This window comes from Schistocerca americana, chromosome 8 (assembly GCF_021461395.2).
Source record: "Schistocerca americana isolate TAMUIC-IGC-003095 chromosome 8, iqSchAmer2.1, whole genome shotgun sequence".
Lineage (NCBI taxonomy): Eukaryota > Metazoa > Arthropoda > Insecta > Orthoptera > Acrididae > Schistocerca > Schistocerca americana.
Genome location: NC_060126.1, coordinates 125,287,779 through 125,305,972, shown reverse-complemented (window position 1 = coordinate 125,305,972; position 18,194 = coordinate 125,287,779). Strand labels below are relative to the sequence as shown.

The window sequence follows — 18,194 nt, the reverse complement described above, 5'->3', positions numbered from 1 at the left end:
AGTAACTCCCCCCATGTTATTAAGTCCCACTCGGCCCGCCCATTATCCACTGTAAGTACTTATTTACTCAATGCTTCACGTTAATTAGGGAAGCACCGCTTTTCATTAGTCAAGCGGCGTAGATTAGACGTGGCTGACAGTGTTGGGATGCGAACGAACTCTTTCAAAACGATGCTCTCGTGACTGATATTATCACTCTGTACATTTTCTATTCGAGTTACTTCGTTTGTAGAGCAAAAAGACAACGTCTTCGGAACCAGCTGTGCTGTAAGAATTCGTCAGGTGAAGCGAAGACAAGAGTGTTTTTAATTTGATTGCCATTTTCAGTTTACTAATTTTAATTTATTTTTTATTGTATTATTCAATTAATGAAACATATTTACATTGTCACTGAAGACGTTACTACATATAATGAATGACTATGATATAAATCGAATGATTAGTAAGAGTAACGTTTCGGTATGAGAGCTTAATTATAAGTTACTAAATATACACACGGAACGCGGGAGTTGAACGTCATGGGCACGTATAATCGACGTCGTGCAGTAATCTCGACACTGTCAGAAACCGGTATCAGGGTGGCAGGGACTGGACTGGCTATAACTGAAATCCGCTGTTACAAAACACCAATTCCTGTGTGTCATTAATTTCTGAACCATCGCACGTATTATTGAACAGATCAAAGGGATTCTACCAGGAGATAAACCTTCTTTTCAGCTTTACTATTTCGATTTCGCTTTAGTTACAATAAATTCTCAAGCAAGCCTGTTGAAAATATGTACTGCAGAGTAACAGATAGTTTTCTGAACGATGGAGAAACTTTTTCTAGGCATACCATCCCCCATGGCCTGGACGTCTTTGGTCTGTTTAATATCCTCCGCCCTCGCATGAAAATACTTATCAAAAATAAATCTCTCTAGACAGTATATATGCTGTAGAGTTCGAACACCATTTAATAGTGACCTGTACGAGGTACTTAACAACAGATGTGGCTCTGAGAGTAAGATCTGAGACCAAAAATTTATTTTCCTCTGAGTTGAGTTACCACAAAAATTATTAGAAACGTTATCAGAAAATAGGTGATTGCAAAGTGAATCAGCTTAAGAGTTGCAAAACTCATGCTGGTGGACAATATTGTGTTAGTAAATTTCGCTTGGACATCATGAATATGGATTTTCAGTGAGAATGTTTCATTTACCACCAATCCTAAAAATAACATGTCCTCCACTTCATTAATCATACCAACATTGTAAGAATGTGGAATGCCTCCCCCTTCCCTTTCCGATAAGACCACATATATAAAACTGAGTCTGTTTATACGTTTTTTTTCATCGCGTCTTTCGCAACATCTGTTTTAATCGGTTATTATTTTTTTTCATGTTAAGCTTAGTGTAATTATAATTCCAGTAACTTTAAGAAGGAAAAATCAATAATAACTGAATCTATTTACTTTCGTTGGAATTTTACTATAAGGACCTTATCATGCAGTACATTATTGGTCTTTTTATTCACTCCCCTACCTGAATCTACAGCTACTATGCTTGCATTGTGAGCACGTAAAACGACCTTGGGGTTAACCGGTACACTCAGTCTTTAGTTATTGAAGCGCAGTAGGAAATGATGTGATGAAATAATTGATTCGCAAGGAACACCTCAAGTAGCCGTGCGCCAATTAGGTACTCGTTCATTCCTTTTCAGTAATAGAGTAAAACACCTTTCGGCTAGCTGTTTAGCTCATGAATAGAAGTAGAACGAGGTGTAGAGTGTCTCCGAAATTCAGAATACTGTAGTCATTTCAGCGGCGCCCTATGGTCGTCAAAGTAGAATGCTAAGACACAATGCCTTCATTTTTAACTATCAGTAATTATTCTTTAGTCCCTACTAAAATGTTATAAATAAATATCTTAAATGCAGCTTGTTATTAAGGTTAAAGTTTTCTCCAGGGATTGCAAATACATACAAATAAACAGTTTATATCTTCGTAAGACTGTTGAATTTAGTTTCGTGGGCAGCAACCCTTTAAGAATTAACTTGGTTTAACATCTATATAAAGTCAACGCCTCTGTGTTCGGAAATCGTACCTTCTGTGAGATTTTTATTTACAATTTACCATCCTGCTGTCCCCAGAAAACAAGTAAATATGTGTAGTATTCCCACGAATACTGCTTTTTGATGACACATGCAACATTTAAAAATGTTACAGCAGATTTACTAACGGGGTTATCGCAAAAATGACAACTAAAAATATATGATTTATAAAGCCCTTTGGCAGCGAGAAACTCATCTAATAAAGCCATTACGGAAGGAGATAGATTTTGTGTGCGTCGTCAAGACGTGCCACTTATAGTTATTATGGGCCACAAAGTGGTCGGCTATTTTCCTAATTGTGTTACAGGGCCCTGTTTGATGTCTTTTCAAAGTGTTTTAACAAGGGACGCCCCGTATCCACTCAAGGCGTTATTAAGATCTCGAAGTTGAGGCTGTCAGATAGCTGCGTGCCCAAATCATAAAATAAATGGAATAGTGGTGATTGCAGCTTTTCTGTCAAATAATTCCTCTCTGAAGCAGGAAGTCATTACACGAGTACATTAATACTAGGCATGAAGATTAACAAAAATTTGGAAATGATTTGTGTAATATTTTGTGCTTTTTGTTATAAGTGGGGATAACACTAGTTGAATATTCTCTGAAATGCTGCCAAATTTTAACGGTGACTGGAAAATTTTTGTAACGGCAGTATGTAATGTAAAAAAAAGGTACTTAGGTTTTGGGCTAAGTGTCCCTTAGACATCGATATCATTACAGACAGAGAGTGGGCTGGTCAACGATGGATTAGAAGTCTGCCATGACTTTGAGGAAATACCCATCCCTGTACTGACTGGGGGAAACCATTACAATGTGGCGCTTGATTACGTCACTTAACTTAGATGTGGGCAATGTTGTTAGGAAAACTATGGAAAACCTAAATTATGATGACTGGAATTTTTGACAATTCAACATGTTTCTTGGATTTATTGCAATAGTATCGTAGTCAATAACCTGCTTTTGATTTTTGATGCTTTCTATCAATCATACACGAAAAATACTATGATTTCTTTTATTTTCCCCCTAGTAATATTTCTGTCGATTCGAATACAAAAAATATATAGTTCTGACAATATGCGCCGTCGGATTATCTTTCTCCCTCTTTTACATGACGTGTCTTAACTAATCTTTGTTATATACTTCATTTACACGTTTTCCCATTTAATACCATGAAAAAGGGCAAGAAAATGATTTACTCTATTACTGACGTCTGTATTGGTCCTCTCAGGTGGAAATACGGGAAAATAAAAATATATTTTGGAGCTTGCAATAAATTAGAGCTGGAAGTCAGTAAAATTACGCCTAAGATGATAGTAATAAAAATGAAAGACTTTCCTGATGTTCTGCAACTAATGTTTATTTATTCATAAAACTGTTGTCATATTTTCTTACTCCGTCGTCAAGTGATAACCGCCTGTCGTTAATCACAAATAAAATTTTAAAAAAATAATAAAGTTGATTTTACTATTGAAAGCAACCAGTTTCATAACAGTCACTTATTTTTAAAAGAGGTGAAGTAAAAAAACTGTACCTGGACTTTTAAAACCAAATTGACATTCTGTATTAATGTTTGTTAATATCAGTTATGTCCAGCAATGTCCTCTTTCTGTTATTTTCGATGGGATTTAAACCATCACAATGAACATTGTCATTATATTTGTCTGGAAAAAACTTGTCCCTCATAATTTAAATCTATTTTTCCGAGTATCAGCTTCTCTCACGTTCTGACAATTACCACAAGTCTGCCTATCCGTACAACATATAGAATTTAACAGTTCACACGAATCATCTAATACACACTACTACGTAACTAAAATTTCATTTTGTCTTTGCTATTAGATAACGCCTTACCTACGTCATTGCTTGTTGTAAAATGAAGTTCAGTAGTTGTAGTTCTGCAATATAGTACTTTTCTTTGTAAATGTGTTGTATCATTACTACTAATATCTCTGCAAGTCACATAGAATTTTTCTGTGAGACATTCAACTATCACCTGACTATAACCTAAGAGGCCGAAAGTTTTTGATTAAATAAATAATAATTGTAGGTGATAAGGAAAACATTTTCTTTTTTATACAATTATCTTATCCTTTCGATAATTAAGTTTCATTCCTACTTTAAAACTCGCTCTAAGATATCTGTTTTAATATTTGTACCTAACAGAAACAGCCCAACGCTAATAATAGAATAAATCATTTGCCACGCTTCACAGTATAATGTGTAGGAAGAATTCTGATACTCTAAACTATTTAAGAAAGATGTCGGGTATCCACACTAGCTGAAATTGTACAAAAGAGGGATAAAGATAGTCTGATACAGATATAGTCAGGACAATAATGTTCGTTGTTGTAATCGATAGTAAGATTACTCGAAAGACCGCATATTATTGTCACGTTCTGTCAGACCCCTACGGAGAATTCAGTTAACGTTACTAAATCAATATGCAAGAAACGCATAAGGAAAACAGTACGTAAGGAAAATGAAGTCATACGAGTAGAACGAGTTTTCGTACTCAGGCCAATTACAGTCAACGACTGGACGAACAGGAAAAGAAGTAAACAGAAAAGCACAAATGACATGTGTGCGTTTGGGAAAGTTTTCAAAATTTACCTTCACATGTGTCTGAAACGGAAAGCCTACAGCCGGCCGTGGTGGCCAAGCGGTTACAGGCGCTACAGTCTGGAACCGCGCGACCGCTACGGTCGCAGGTTCGAATCCTGCCTCGGGCATGGATGTGTGTGATGTCCTTAGGTTAGTTAGGTTTAAGTAGTTCTAAGTTCTAGGGGACTGATGACCTTAGAAGTTAAGTCCCATAGTGCTCAGAGCCATTTGAACCATTTTGGAAAGCCTACAGTGTGTGTATATTTACCAACATCAACATTTAACAGTAAGACATGGAGTTACAGTGCAGATACCATTCATAAACAGGTTCCTCTGCAGTGCTCAGAAGTGGAGAAATGTGGGAAGGTGCTGTTTGCAGCATAATGTTCACACACACACGCACACACCTAAGGTTTTAGTAGCCGTTTAACAGAGCCCAATGCGTGCGCTATCTGCAGCACATAGCAAATCTTCTTGTTCTGCTTCTTCCGTCATGAATTAGGCTTTCCATCATCCTGTTGCAGCTACACCTGGTCCTTCCATCGTTTTGCGGGTCTTCCAATGCATCTTTTACCTTGCGGAGTATTTCGCCAAAAATGTAGAGGTAATCTTGATTTGTCCATTCGTAACAGATGGCATATACGTTTTTGTCGGTATTCGTCAACCTTACTGTTTGTGTCGAAAATATTTAATTCCTTCCTAATATCTGTATTTCTTTTGTAGTCTAGCTTGGTGTATCCCGCTACATATTTGAGGAATTTCAGTTCATTGTCTTGTAATCTTATTTTATCTTTCTTTTGCACTACCCAAGATTCCCTTCAGTATAGTAATGTTGGTACTGACATGAGTTTATAAAATTTTAGATATGTTTCTGTTCTTACTTAACTTTCGAGGGCTCTATTGACAGTGCCATTTAAGTAGTTAAATTTCTCCATTTTGTGTTTGATGGTTCCTAGAAATTTGAATCTATCTACTTGCCCCATTATCTTGTTGTCTATAATTATTTTTGTTCTTACTGGATTTCTTCCTTAGAAAGTCATGCCTTTTGTTTTTTGTATTGATATTGACATATTATATATCTGGCATGTTTGGTATAGTTCGTAGGCAGCTCTCTGCAGTGCATCTTCATTATTCGAAATTAACACTTGGTCATCTGCGAATAACAAAGTCATAATCTAATCTTTTTGGTTGAAGTTATATTTATAGTTCTTCAGTTTCATTCTCCATTGCCGTATAATGTCGTCAGTGTATATATAAAAAAGCAGTGGAGAGAAGCTGCGACCTTGTCGAACTCCTAAATTAATAGCCTTTCTTGATTCTTCATTATCCCCATTTGGATTATTGTATTAGCATAGATCTTTTGAACTTCTTGTACAATGTGTATTGGTATACCTAATCTTATTAAAGTTTCCCACAATAGCTGTCGATTTACTTAACCAAAAGCCTTCACAGGATGGACGGAAAGGACGTGTGTTTCTTTATTCCTTGTGTTTTTCTATTATTTGCTGTAGCATAAATATGTTGTCTGTACAGCTTCTCCCCTTCCTGAATCCATATTGTTCTTCTGACAGCATTCACTCCATTGTGAGTTTTAGTCTTTCAGTTATTATTCTATCATAGATCTTATACACTGTTTTAATAGTGATATGCCTCTATAATTTTCGGGTTTTGATCTGTTCCTTTTTTAAATATTGGTTTTATAAGTGAGATCTTCCATTCTTTTGGTATTTCCTTTGTTATCCAGCAAAGATTCAGGAATCTGAGGAACCTTTTTCTAAATGCTACTGAAGATTATTTTATTAGTTGCCTGTTAATGCCATCACTTCCTACTGTCTTTCGGTTCTTTGTATATTTGAGAGCATGTTCTAATTCTTGGAATTCAAGATGATCTGGATTTGTTTCAAGACCTTCATCATTTTTTGTGTTCATTTCATCAGTCCACATTTCCTTGTAACAATGCAGCCAGTCTTTGTTCTGTATTACATTGATATCAGCCACATCCTTTTCGCTGTTATTCAAATGTCTTACCATTTTATATGCAAGTATTTGTCCCCCATGGACATCGTTTTCGATGATGGAGCTTTCTGCTTAGTTTCTTCACTTCTGCTGTCTGCTTCTTCTATGCTTAATTATTCTCCTGGCTAGCACATAGCACATCTAAACGATATTCTAGTTCCTCCTACATCCACCATAGCACGTACTTATTAACGTGTGTAATTGCTGCCCTCATGTGAGCTCACAGTTCCTGCAGGTCCCTCACCGAGGTCTAGTGGAAAGCATCTTTCACAATGCGCCAAAGATAAAAATGTAACGGGTTTATTTCTGGAGATCTTGGGGACCAGGAAATACGGCCTCCTCTGCCAGTCCAGCGCCCTGGAAATGTGTCGTCCAAAGCCTTCCTGGCTCAGTGGGTTCAAAAAAAGGCTCTGAGCACTATGGGACTCAACTGCTGAGGTCATTAGTCCCCTAGAACTTAGAACTACTTAAACCTAACTAACCTAAGGACATCACAAACATCCATGCCAGAGGCAGGATTCGAACCTGCGACCGTAGCGGTCTTGCGGTTCCAGACTGCAGCGCCTTTAACCGCACGGCCACTTCGGCCGGCGGCTCAGTGGGTAGGGGCGCCATCCACGTTCGGTTTTGTTCAGCGTAGGCTTAAAATTTAATAAGCGTCTCTGTTTCAGTAAAAATCTTTCCAAGATCTTAGCAGTGCCGTTAGAACCAGTTATGTTCCTCTGCTTCCAATTGTCACAGTTAGGCCCTACTTTATAAAGTCTTTGCCCAAAATAAAGTTACGAATGATAAACATACGGCGCAATGGTCTCCTATTCAGAAATAAATCAAGCCTGAAACGGACCCGTTTTGCGGATAGAACGAAAACTACTTGCTAGCATCCTATGTGCACTGCTTCCTGCATACGTTCTTTTTTTTCTACACTCCTGGAAATTGAAATAAGAACACCGTGAATTCATTGTCCCAGGAAGGGGAAACTTTATTGACACATTCCTGGGGTCAGATACATCACATGATCACACTGACAGAACCACAGGCACATAGACACAGGCAACAGAGCATGCACAATGTCGGCACTAGTACAGTGTATATCCACCTTTCGCAGCAATGCAGGCTGCTATTCTCCCATGGAGACGATCGTAGAGATGCTGGATGTAGTCCTGTGGAACGGCTTGCCATGCCATTTCCACCTGGCGCCTCAGTTGGACCAGCGTTCGTGCTGGACGTGCAGACCGCGTGAGACGACGCTTCATCCAGTTCCAAACATGCTCAGTGGGGGACAGATCCGGAGATCTTGCTGGCCAGGGTAGTTGACTTACACCTTCTAGAGCACGTTGGGTGGCACGGGATACATGCGGACGTGCATTGTCCTGTTGGAACAGCAAGTTCCCTTGCCGGTCTAGGAATGGTAGAACGATGGGTTCGATGACGGTTTGGATGTACCGTGCACTATTCAGTGTCCCCTCGACGATCACCAGTGGTGTACGGCCAGTGTAGGAGATCGCTCCCCACACCATGATGCCGGGTGTTGGCCCTGTGTGCCTCGGTCGTATGCAGTCCTGATTGTGGCGCTCACCTGCACGGCGCCAAACACGCATACGACCATCATTGGCACCAAGGCAGAAGCGACTCTCATCGCTGAAGACGACACGTCTCCATTCGTCCCTCCATTCACGCCTGTCGCGACACCACTGGAGGCGGGCTGCACGATGTTGGGGCGTGAGCGGAAGGCGGCCTAACGGTGTGCGGGGCCGTAGCCCAGCTTCATGGAGACGGTTGCGAATGGTCCTCGCCGATACCCCAGGAGCAACAGTGTCCCTAATTTGCTGAGGAAGTGGCGGTGCGGTCCCCTACGGCACTGCGTACGATCCTACGGTCTTGGCGTGCATCCGTGCGTCGCTGCGGTCCGGTCCCAGGTCGACGGGCACGTGCACCTTCCGCCGACCACTGGCGACAACATCGATGTACTGTGGAGACCTCACGCCCCACGTGTTGAGCAATTCGGCGGTACATCCACCCGGCCTCCCGCATGCCCACTATACGCCCTCGCTCAAAGTCCGTCAACTGCACATACGGTTCACGTCCACGCTGTCGCGGCATGCTACCAGTGTTAAAGACTGCGATGGAGCTCCGTATGCCACGGCAAACTGGCTGACACTGACGGCGGCGGTGCACAAATGCTGCACAGCTAGCGCCATTCGACGTCCAACACCGCGGTTCCTGGTGTGTCCGCTGTGCCGTGCGTGTGATCATTGCTTGTACAGCCCTCTCGCAGTGTCCGGAGCAAGTATGGTGGGTCTGACACACCGGTGTCAATGTGTTCTTTTTTCCATTTCCAGGAGTGTATTTAAGTCTTTCTCTTTTCCAGCAAGTTATTGCTTACTTATCATTCTACAGTGCAAAGAAGTTTATCTTGAAATAACTGAAGTCCCTAAAAACTGTTAGTATCTGAAATAACGTGCTGAGTGAAGGAATATAATCATGTCTGTTCATATGATTCAAAGTAGTAATTCCGTTCTGGAACAGACAACCGCGACGGGAGGCCTCTACGTATATCTATAAATTACATGATTTACTGTGGAACTACGGTTTAGAGATACACGACGTGCTCGGTGTCTGTGCACACAGAAGATTCATGCGTCATGCGAAAACCCATAACACGAACCAGATCGCCAGTCCAGTGATGCGGGCACGCAGCTGTTCTCGAAGTATGTCTTCATAACTGTACTAAGGACTAGTGGAGGCAAAAACCACCTGTAAATCTTTGTAGCGCGCTCTCGTAAAGTGGCACTTCTGAATGCATAAGTGTGACCAGTAATAAATATCCTACCGACTATAATTTACGAAACGTCAAAATACATAAGGTAATAACTAGCTTCAGTTTGTCTCGCTTGAACTAAATTAGCTTCAAGTCTGTATATCATGAGCTCTGTGTATGATAAACGGTTATGCCTTTACAAAATGTTGGCGTACAGCAAAGCACCTGCAGTCTGCTACGAAATTTTCATCAAAACTGCTTAGATCAACAGTACACAACGACACTTACTACCGTAGAGGCTGCTTACAACACTTCTGCTGTACTACTTTGGATAAGGGAGACATGACCACAGCCTTAGAGATTAGAAAATTGTCTTTTCTGAGCACGTCTTAATATCGGTCGAACCCCCTTTTGCCCGGCGTATTGCTGCAACTGGACGTGCGGTGGACTAAACAAGTCGTTGAAAGTCCCCTGCAGAAACATTGAGCCATTCTGCCTCTATATCTGTCGAGAATAGCGAAAGGGTTGCCAGTGCAGTATTTTGTGCATGACGATCATGTACCATAAATGTTCGATGGCATTCACGTCAGACAATCTGGGTGGCCAGATCATTCTCTCGAATTGTTCGGAATGTTCCTCAAACGAACCATGAACAGTTGTGGCCCAGTGACACGGCAGATTGTCATTCATAAAACTTCCATCGTTGTTTCGGAAGATGGGTCCATGAATGGCTGCAGAAATGAGAACAGCGAGAAACTTAACATCAGGACTGGCGATTACGAAGTACAGGGTGATCAAAAAGTCAGTATAAATTTGAAAACTTAATAAACCACGGAATAATGTAGATAGAGAGGTAAAAATTGACACACGTGCTTGGAATGACATGGGGTTTTATTAGAACCGAAGAAAAACAAAGTTCACATAATGTCCGACAGATGGCGCGTGAAAGATCTCTTCCGCGCGTCCTTTGGTGATGATCGTGTTCTCACCCGCCACTTTCGTCATGTTTGGCCTCCCGGCTCCCCAGACCTCAGTCCGTGCGATTATTGGCTTTGGGGTTACCTGAAGCCGCAAGTGTATCGTGATCGACCGACATCTCTAGGGATGCTGAAAGACAACATCCGACTCCAATGCCTCACCATAATTCCGGACATGCTTTACATTGCTGTTTACAACATTATTCCCCGACTACAGCTATTGTTGAGGAATGATGGTGGACATATTGAGCATTTCCTGTAAAGAACATCATCTTTGGTTTGTCTTACTTTTTTATACTAATTTTTGCTATTCTGGTCAGATGAAGCGCCATCTGTCGGACATTTTCTGAACTTTTTGTAATTTTTTTGGTTCTAATAAAACATCATGTCATTCAAAGCATGTGTGTCAATTTGTACCTCTCTACCTACATTATTCCGTGATTTATTCAGTTTTCAAATTTATACTCACTTTTTGATCACCTGGTAAATAAAATTATCAATCCTGCTACCCACACAGCAAAATAACCCTTGACGATCGGAGCAAGGAGAAAACCAAACGCATACTAACACTGGCAAAAAGAGCATTCCTGTTCAAAGAAATCTACTATTAACAAATATAGGCCTTAATTTGAGAAATAAATTTCTGAGAATGTACGTTTGGAGCACAGTATTGTATGGTACTTAAACATGGACTATGGGGAAACCGGAACAGAGGAGAATCGAAGCATCTGAGATGTGGTGCTACAGACGGATGGTGACAAATTAGGTGGATTGATAAGGTAAGGAATGGGAAGGGTTCTGCGCAGAATGGGTGAGGAAAGGAAAATGTGGAAAACACTGACGAGGGTGAAAGGGAAGGATGATATGACATCTGTCAGGACATCAGGGACTTATCTCCCTGGTACTAGAGGAGCTGTAGGAGGCAAAAACTGTAGAGGAAGACAGAGACGGGAATACAGCCTGCAAATAATTGAGAACGAAGTTTGCAAGTGCTACTTTGGGATAAAGAGGTTGGCAGAGGAGAGGTATTCATAGCGCGCCGCACCAAACCAGTCAGAAGACTGATGATTCGAAAAAAAGAAAAAGATACTGCGCACAGTAGAGGAACAATTAGAAGATGATGATTGTATCAGTATGACAATGCAACGTGTCATAAAGCAGTATCTGTGTCGCCAGTAAAGCTCCTCAAATGGACTGCCCAGCTAAGAGTCCCGATCTGAACCCAACGGAACACCTTCGAATGTCGCCTTCTCTCCCGGCCCAGCGTCCACCGTGACTGCCGTATCTGGTTTCAGGCCTTGAGGAAGAAGCAGCTGCCATTGTTCTACAGGCTTTCATACGCCTTATTGAAAACATCTGCAGCAGAGTTCGACTCGTCACAAGGGTGGATACATCCACATTACACTCACCTTCATTCACAGAAAACGGCTGTGCCAATTGACATCGTCCGTGATCAGGGTTCGAGACAGCAGGAAACAGGAAAATCATGTCTTACTTAAGGAAGTGGGCCGTTTTTATTTTGGAAATACTGTATTATTTTAGGCAGTCCCTTATTATCGGACTGGATTAAAATCTTATATAATTTGTGACGTTTCTTACGGTACCCAGAAGCTGCTTCTGCCGAGGAAACTTCCGTATCCGTAAATCTAAGAAAACATCCTGTATCGTCGTGTTTACAAGAGGCCCTGTCGAGCGTACACCTGAGGCCGATTATTCGGGGATGCGGCAGTGGGTCTTTAATTGGAAGCAGCGGTAAGCAGTCCGTGTAGTTTGGGACGGGGCCTAGGGGAATGCCGGCGTCCGGCACTACCTCCGCCTTGGTTCTGATGCTATCACCCGTCTGCTTGCCTACCTGCCTCTTACTTGCTGATGGGCCCACCTCCCGAGAGGTGATGACGGATCACTTATAGCTGCCTCCTCTCCTGTTTCTTTCTTTTACTTTCCTACGTAATTGGGAGGGAACGGTTTAGTATATCCCGATTTACACATACTCGTTTGGTATGCTTGCAATGATGTCTTCCTCAAGAACGAGATGTATCCCACAAAAAAATTTGATATATTGTCTTTTTTGGGGAAGATCCGCAGTCAGTGGTTGTACAACAAATTTATTTGACGATCTATATAACACAGAATTTCGTAAGTTGTGACCTGCTTTAATTCCGTAGAACAATCTTCAGATTTGAGTGTACAGCCCATAAGAGTAACGCCTAAGATTCTACAAGCAGTATGCGTGCTGCGTCGCACAACAACATACTGTTCTAAGACGTATCATGCATATTGCTTACATAACTGCACGGGTAACTCTTGTAGCCGACATACTCTATCTGAAGAATGTTCACTGAAACTGAGGCCGGAGATAACTTTAGAAATATATGCAATCCAGAAGAACAATAAAAATTCTAAGCTACAGAAAACATACATTTCCAAATTTCCAGTCTGATGATTCCCGCTATCACAGTATTTCGAAGACTGAAAAAGATGTCAGCGACTAAAAATGATGGTCTAATACGTACTCACCGTCTTCACTTAAGCTAGAATATTATGATATGTAGAATACCCAATCCGGACGAACACTGAAAATTTGTCTTCTGTCTGCCACGTCGATAAAATTTTAAAAATCACACCTTAGCAATTATATAAAGATGGTTGATGTGCGTAAGGACACCGTACATTGTTACACAAAAACCAACATGCTAAGGGAAAAAAGTAATGTGTTGAGCGGAGAGAAAATATATTAATCAACAACCATAGGTATCTGGTGCATGTTAGTCCGTTACTATTTTCCGACCTTTAACTGGACCCTCACGGTGTAAGAAGTTTCAGCACGCTAGATGAACTCGGAGTTAGGGAATTAGTACTTTATTACAGATGTGTCCTTGCACCCCATCGAAAGATACCGTTTAGAACATCTCAGTCGTGCACGAAGTTTGATGAGACTAGCAATTTTTGACCAGAAAAAAAATCCCAGTTCTTGAGCATACACCTTAATCATCTGCTATGGAACCGTACGACGTTTTATATTTTCGAAATGTAATGTCCACTAAAAGTAATTCATTTTTCGAAGCTGGAAGAGGTACAAACGAGAGGAACGGGGCACTTAGCGCATTCACAGAAAACTATACGCAACGATGATTTTGTCAGTGATGGGAACGAATACTGTACTCAAATGTGGCCTAATTTGAAGGCGATCACTAGTAACCGGGAGTATTTGTGCAGTAAAAAACATACGCAGCGTCCATTGGTATTGGATTTGCTAATGCATACTGTAAGTGAAAAACGCATGAATGGCTAGAGGAGAGACATAGTAATATGAATGGCTCGGAAACCTTTGGAGAAAAAGTAGAACCCGTAAGAATATCAAGAGCTCAGATAGCAAGCCAGTATCAAGTAAAGAAGGAAAGGTTGAAATGTGGAAAGACTTTATAGAAGCGTCACATAGTAATCCTGAAGATAGTAATATCATATAAACGGAAGAGGAAGTTGAGGATGAAACGGGAGAGATGATACTGCAAGAAGAATTTGCTCTGCAAAACCTATAGACCATAAAAGGGCACTTGGAGAGAGCGACGTTCCTTCATAATCATTGAGCCCTTGTCTTAGTATTCCACCTGTTACGCAAGATGTGGATAGTCGGAATGCTCCTGACTTCTAGAAAAATGTAATAGTTATAATTCTGCAAAAGGCAGTTCCTTACAGGTGTTAATAGTGCAGTACCGTCAGCTTAATAAATCATGGCTGGAAAATACTAACAACGTTTATTCACAGGAGAATGGTAAGACTGCTCGAAGGCGAATTTGAGGAAGATCAATTTGGCTTTCAGAGAAATACAGGGACTTGCGAGGTAATGCTGACCCCATGATTTATTTTAAGAGACAGATTGTGGATAGGTAAACTTATGTTTATAGCATTTGTAGACTTGCGAAAAGCTTATAATAACGCTGAAAGAACAACACATTTCGATATTCTGCAGATAGGAGGAATAAAATACAAGGAGCGAAATGTTATCTACAACGTATACGGAAAACGGACTACAGGTGTAAAAATAGTAAAAGTATATGAAAAGAAACACGTAGGTAGGAATGTTATGTGTCTTGTAGCGTATTCCCGGTATTTTTTAACCTGTGTGTTGAGCGAGCAACGGAAACCATTGATAAATATACTCTCATGCTCATAAATTAAGTATAATTGCAGAATGTGGTGTCACACAACGTGGCACGGTATTGGTGATAAATTGAGTAAATCGTCCCGAAACACATGTGCTACAAAACGCCACTGTTTCCGGCGCATGTACCCAGACATCAATATGGGATATGATCACCATGCACACGTACACAGGCCGCACAACGTGTTGGAATACTCTGGATCAGGTGGTCGAGCAGCTCCTGGTGTATAGCCTCCCGTTCTTGTACCAGTGCAGCAAAATTACTGACGATGGCCGGTATAGAGAAGGTATAAACTGCATACTGTCAGTAAAAAGAAAAGCGTTTCTGAGAAAGATAAATATGTTAATACCGAAACTAATTTTTTAATGTTAGAAAGTCTTTAGTGGAAGTATTCGCCTAGACTGCAGCCCCGAACAGAAGTGAAATGTGGACAATAAACAGTTCATACAAAAAAATGTATAGAAGCTGTAGAGATATGGTAGTATAGAAAAATGCTGAATATATGATGGATAGATCGGATAACTAATGACGAGGTAGTACTGTTTCGACTGGTAAGAAAAAGAAATAAGTGATACAACTTAACTAAAAGAAGAGATCGTTTAATTGTACCAATACTGTGGCATCACGGTATCGTCAGTTTGGTAACGGAGGAAAATGGGGGGGGGGGGGGAGGGAGGAGGAGGAGGAGGAGGTTAGTGTTTAACGTCCCGTCGACAACGTGGTCATTAGAGACGGAGCGCAAGCTCGGGTTAGGGAAGGATGGGGAAGGAAATCGGCCGTGCCCTTTCAAAGGAACCATCCCGGCATTTGCCTGAAGCGATTTAGGGAAATCACGGAAAACCTAAATCAGGATGGCCGGAGACGGGATTGAACCGTCGTCCTCCCGAATGCGAGTCCAGTGTTCTAACCACTGCGCCACCTCTCTCGGTACGGGGGGGGAGGGGATGGGGGAACTGTAGGGCGATCAAGCAAGTTCAAATGGATGTGGTGCTAGTTATGCAAGGATGTAAAGGCTTTCACAGGACAAACGTATGCAGGAAGCAGCATGTGAGCAGTCTTCGGACTGAAGACCACAACAATATAGCGCCCGGGTTCCCGGGTTCGATTCCCGGCGGGGTCAGGGATTTTCTCTGCCTCGTGATGACTGGGTGTTGTGTGATGTCTTTAGGTTAGTTAGGTTTAAGTAGTTCTAAGTTTTAGGGGACTGATGACCATAGATGTTAAGTCCCATAGTGCTCAGAGCCATTTGAACCATTTTGAACCACAACAATAACATTACACAGTACAGATCAGTATAAACAGAACCGAAAAGGCTGTGTGCTAATCTACAAATAATCATTTTCCTGCTTTCTAGTGTATACCATAACTAAAATGTACTTGAAGGAACGGCTGAAATTTCGTGACAGATATTTACGATGTCTCGGCAACAGAACAAAGCTTCCTTCATCAGGCGGGCTAACACACCGACACAGACTGATAATAGCATGTTATTAGCGTGCCGAAACAGCGCACGTTAGTCGCAGTGATGTAGCCATTCCCACGAGCGTGTATGAGGCGAAACAAAATATGTCTCTGCTATTATAAAACTACTTCTTCACTATAAAAAATAATGACATATTTAGTCGCGTTTTTACTGCATCTTTTTCCAAAGGTGTCTACATCTGAACTACCTGTACCGGCATAACATAAATGTTCCATTTCGGCTTCAGATATTAGGGTTCTACTCTAGTTTCTCTTCTCCGATTTCATTTACAGAACTTCTGTATTGTGTGACATGCATGGGGTAGTTTATTATGAAGTGTCCTCATTTCTGTGAGAACCATGATCTCCAAGTTAACTCATGATCACATTATAAACTTGTGGAAACTACTTGATAAAATAAAATTCTGAGCCCGACTGGAACACTTGACAGCCAATGCTCTTGCAGCTGTGGAGATGGGTCGTTCTTTCATAACTGTCAGTAAGAGTACTGTATTCAAATAACGGGACTCTGTATTAGAGTTCGAACTCGGCACAAAGTATTACTGATTATGAAATAAAATTCTTTTTAGATGTCCATTAACAAGACTATTTTGTTGCACATTTACTTTCATATTACGGAAATTTGGCCACTTAGGTTCCTTCACGGTCTTGCACGTAACACAAGTTTCAAGATCGAAGGTACTCGATTTTTCAAACATAAAATTTGTTTCCGCACAAAACATTATCATCAAATATAGAAAGATCAACAAAAAAGTATATAAAAATAAATTGTTAATTTCTGATTTACTGAACAAAATAAACGATGTAGGAAATGTGGCAAATAAGGACTGCTAAAAAACCTAGGGTAAATTTCGAATTTTGGTCATTCCAAACAAGGTGAAGATATTGTTACATCTGTAATGCTTCCAGTTCCTCCGTTTAGGGGCAAAACACAGCTCGCATCATCAGACCTTATTGTATGATGTTCATATTCATGTTTTTTTTTTTCTTGTGTTAATACGTGAATGCCAATTGTACAATTAATGTTACGTGCGTAACTACGGAATGACGGAGTACGGCTACTATATGACGAAAATAGACGTTGTAATTAGCAAAATGTCACATTTGAGACGTTATGCGAGGAATATACACTGTCGAGTTCATATGACAACCTCCAAACGTGCAATCTGTAACGCTTCAGGGGACTGATGACCTCAGAAGTTAAGTCCCATAGTGCTCAGAGCCATTTGTAACGCTTCGTTCTTCACGTACGTCACGCGATTTTCTCTCTCTTACTTTGTCGGCTGATTCTGTTGATGCCGCATCGCATGTCATGTGTTCGTGGACTGCTTTTCTTTATTAGTTTCCCCTGTCTAAAACCACAATGTGAAATCGGTGTCGTCGTTTTGTCCCTCATTGATGTCATTCCAGCACTTAATGTTACCATTTTATTAAATTAATCGTAACTAACGGATACTTTTTTTTCTTTTTGTTTGCAGGGAAAGAAACTTTGCTGCAAGCTGAGAAGGGCGTTTCATCATAGAGCTGTATTGGTAAGTGCGATACGTTCTGATAACTTCAAGTAGAATGCGATGCGAACGTCACGACAAACTGGTTTATGCAGGGTGCTTCAGAAAGAATATATATCTCGCTTATTGGAGGAACAAGTACATTGTCTAGTTTATATTCATTGCTGCCAGATGTCGGTTCTCTTCTGGTTGCTTGGTTACCGTCACACGTTGCAAAATGGCTACTCAGCAACAGAAATAATTTTGTGTTTTCGTGTTGGTACTTGTCTAGACTACAGCCTTGTACAGAAGTGAAAAATCATCAATAAATAGTTCATACAAGAATAGAAGCTGTGATAACAGTGCAAAGACGTTTCAGGTTGAAGTACCAAACTGATTCTCTGAATGGATGGAACATTCGCAGGACTGTATGTACAAGAATAAGTCCTGAGCCCCCTCCCGTTTCCAACGAAAGTGCCGCACGAATTCATACCGGTTTCCATCGTAGACCTACGAAATCAACTCGCTATACCAGTCGGGAGAAAAATGGCTCTGAGCGCTATGGGACTTAACATCTGAGGTCATCAGTCCCCTAGAACTTAGAACCACTTAAACCTAACTAACC

General features: G+C 40.9%; 1 long non-coding RNA gene across 1 annotated transcript in view; it reads left to right on the top strand.

Moving 5' to 3' along the window:
* The window catches only part of LOC124545000, a 371,391-nt gene extending 353,777 nt beyond the window's left edge, over positions 1–17,614 (top strand). The window contains exon 4 of the long non-coding RNA XR_006967583.1: positions 17,561–17,614. This is a non-coding gene — a long non-coding RNA (uncharacterized LOC124545000). The remainder of the gene's footprint in view (positions 1–17,560) is intronic.
* The last annotated feature ends 580 nt before the right edge of the window (positions 17,615–18,194 follow it).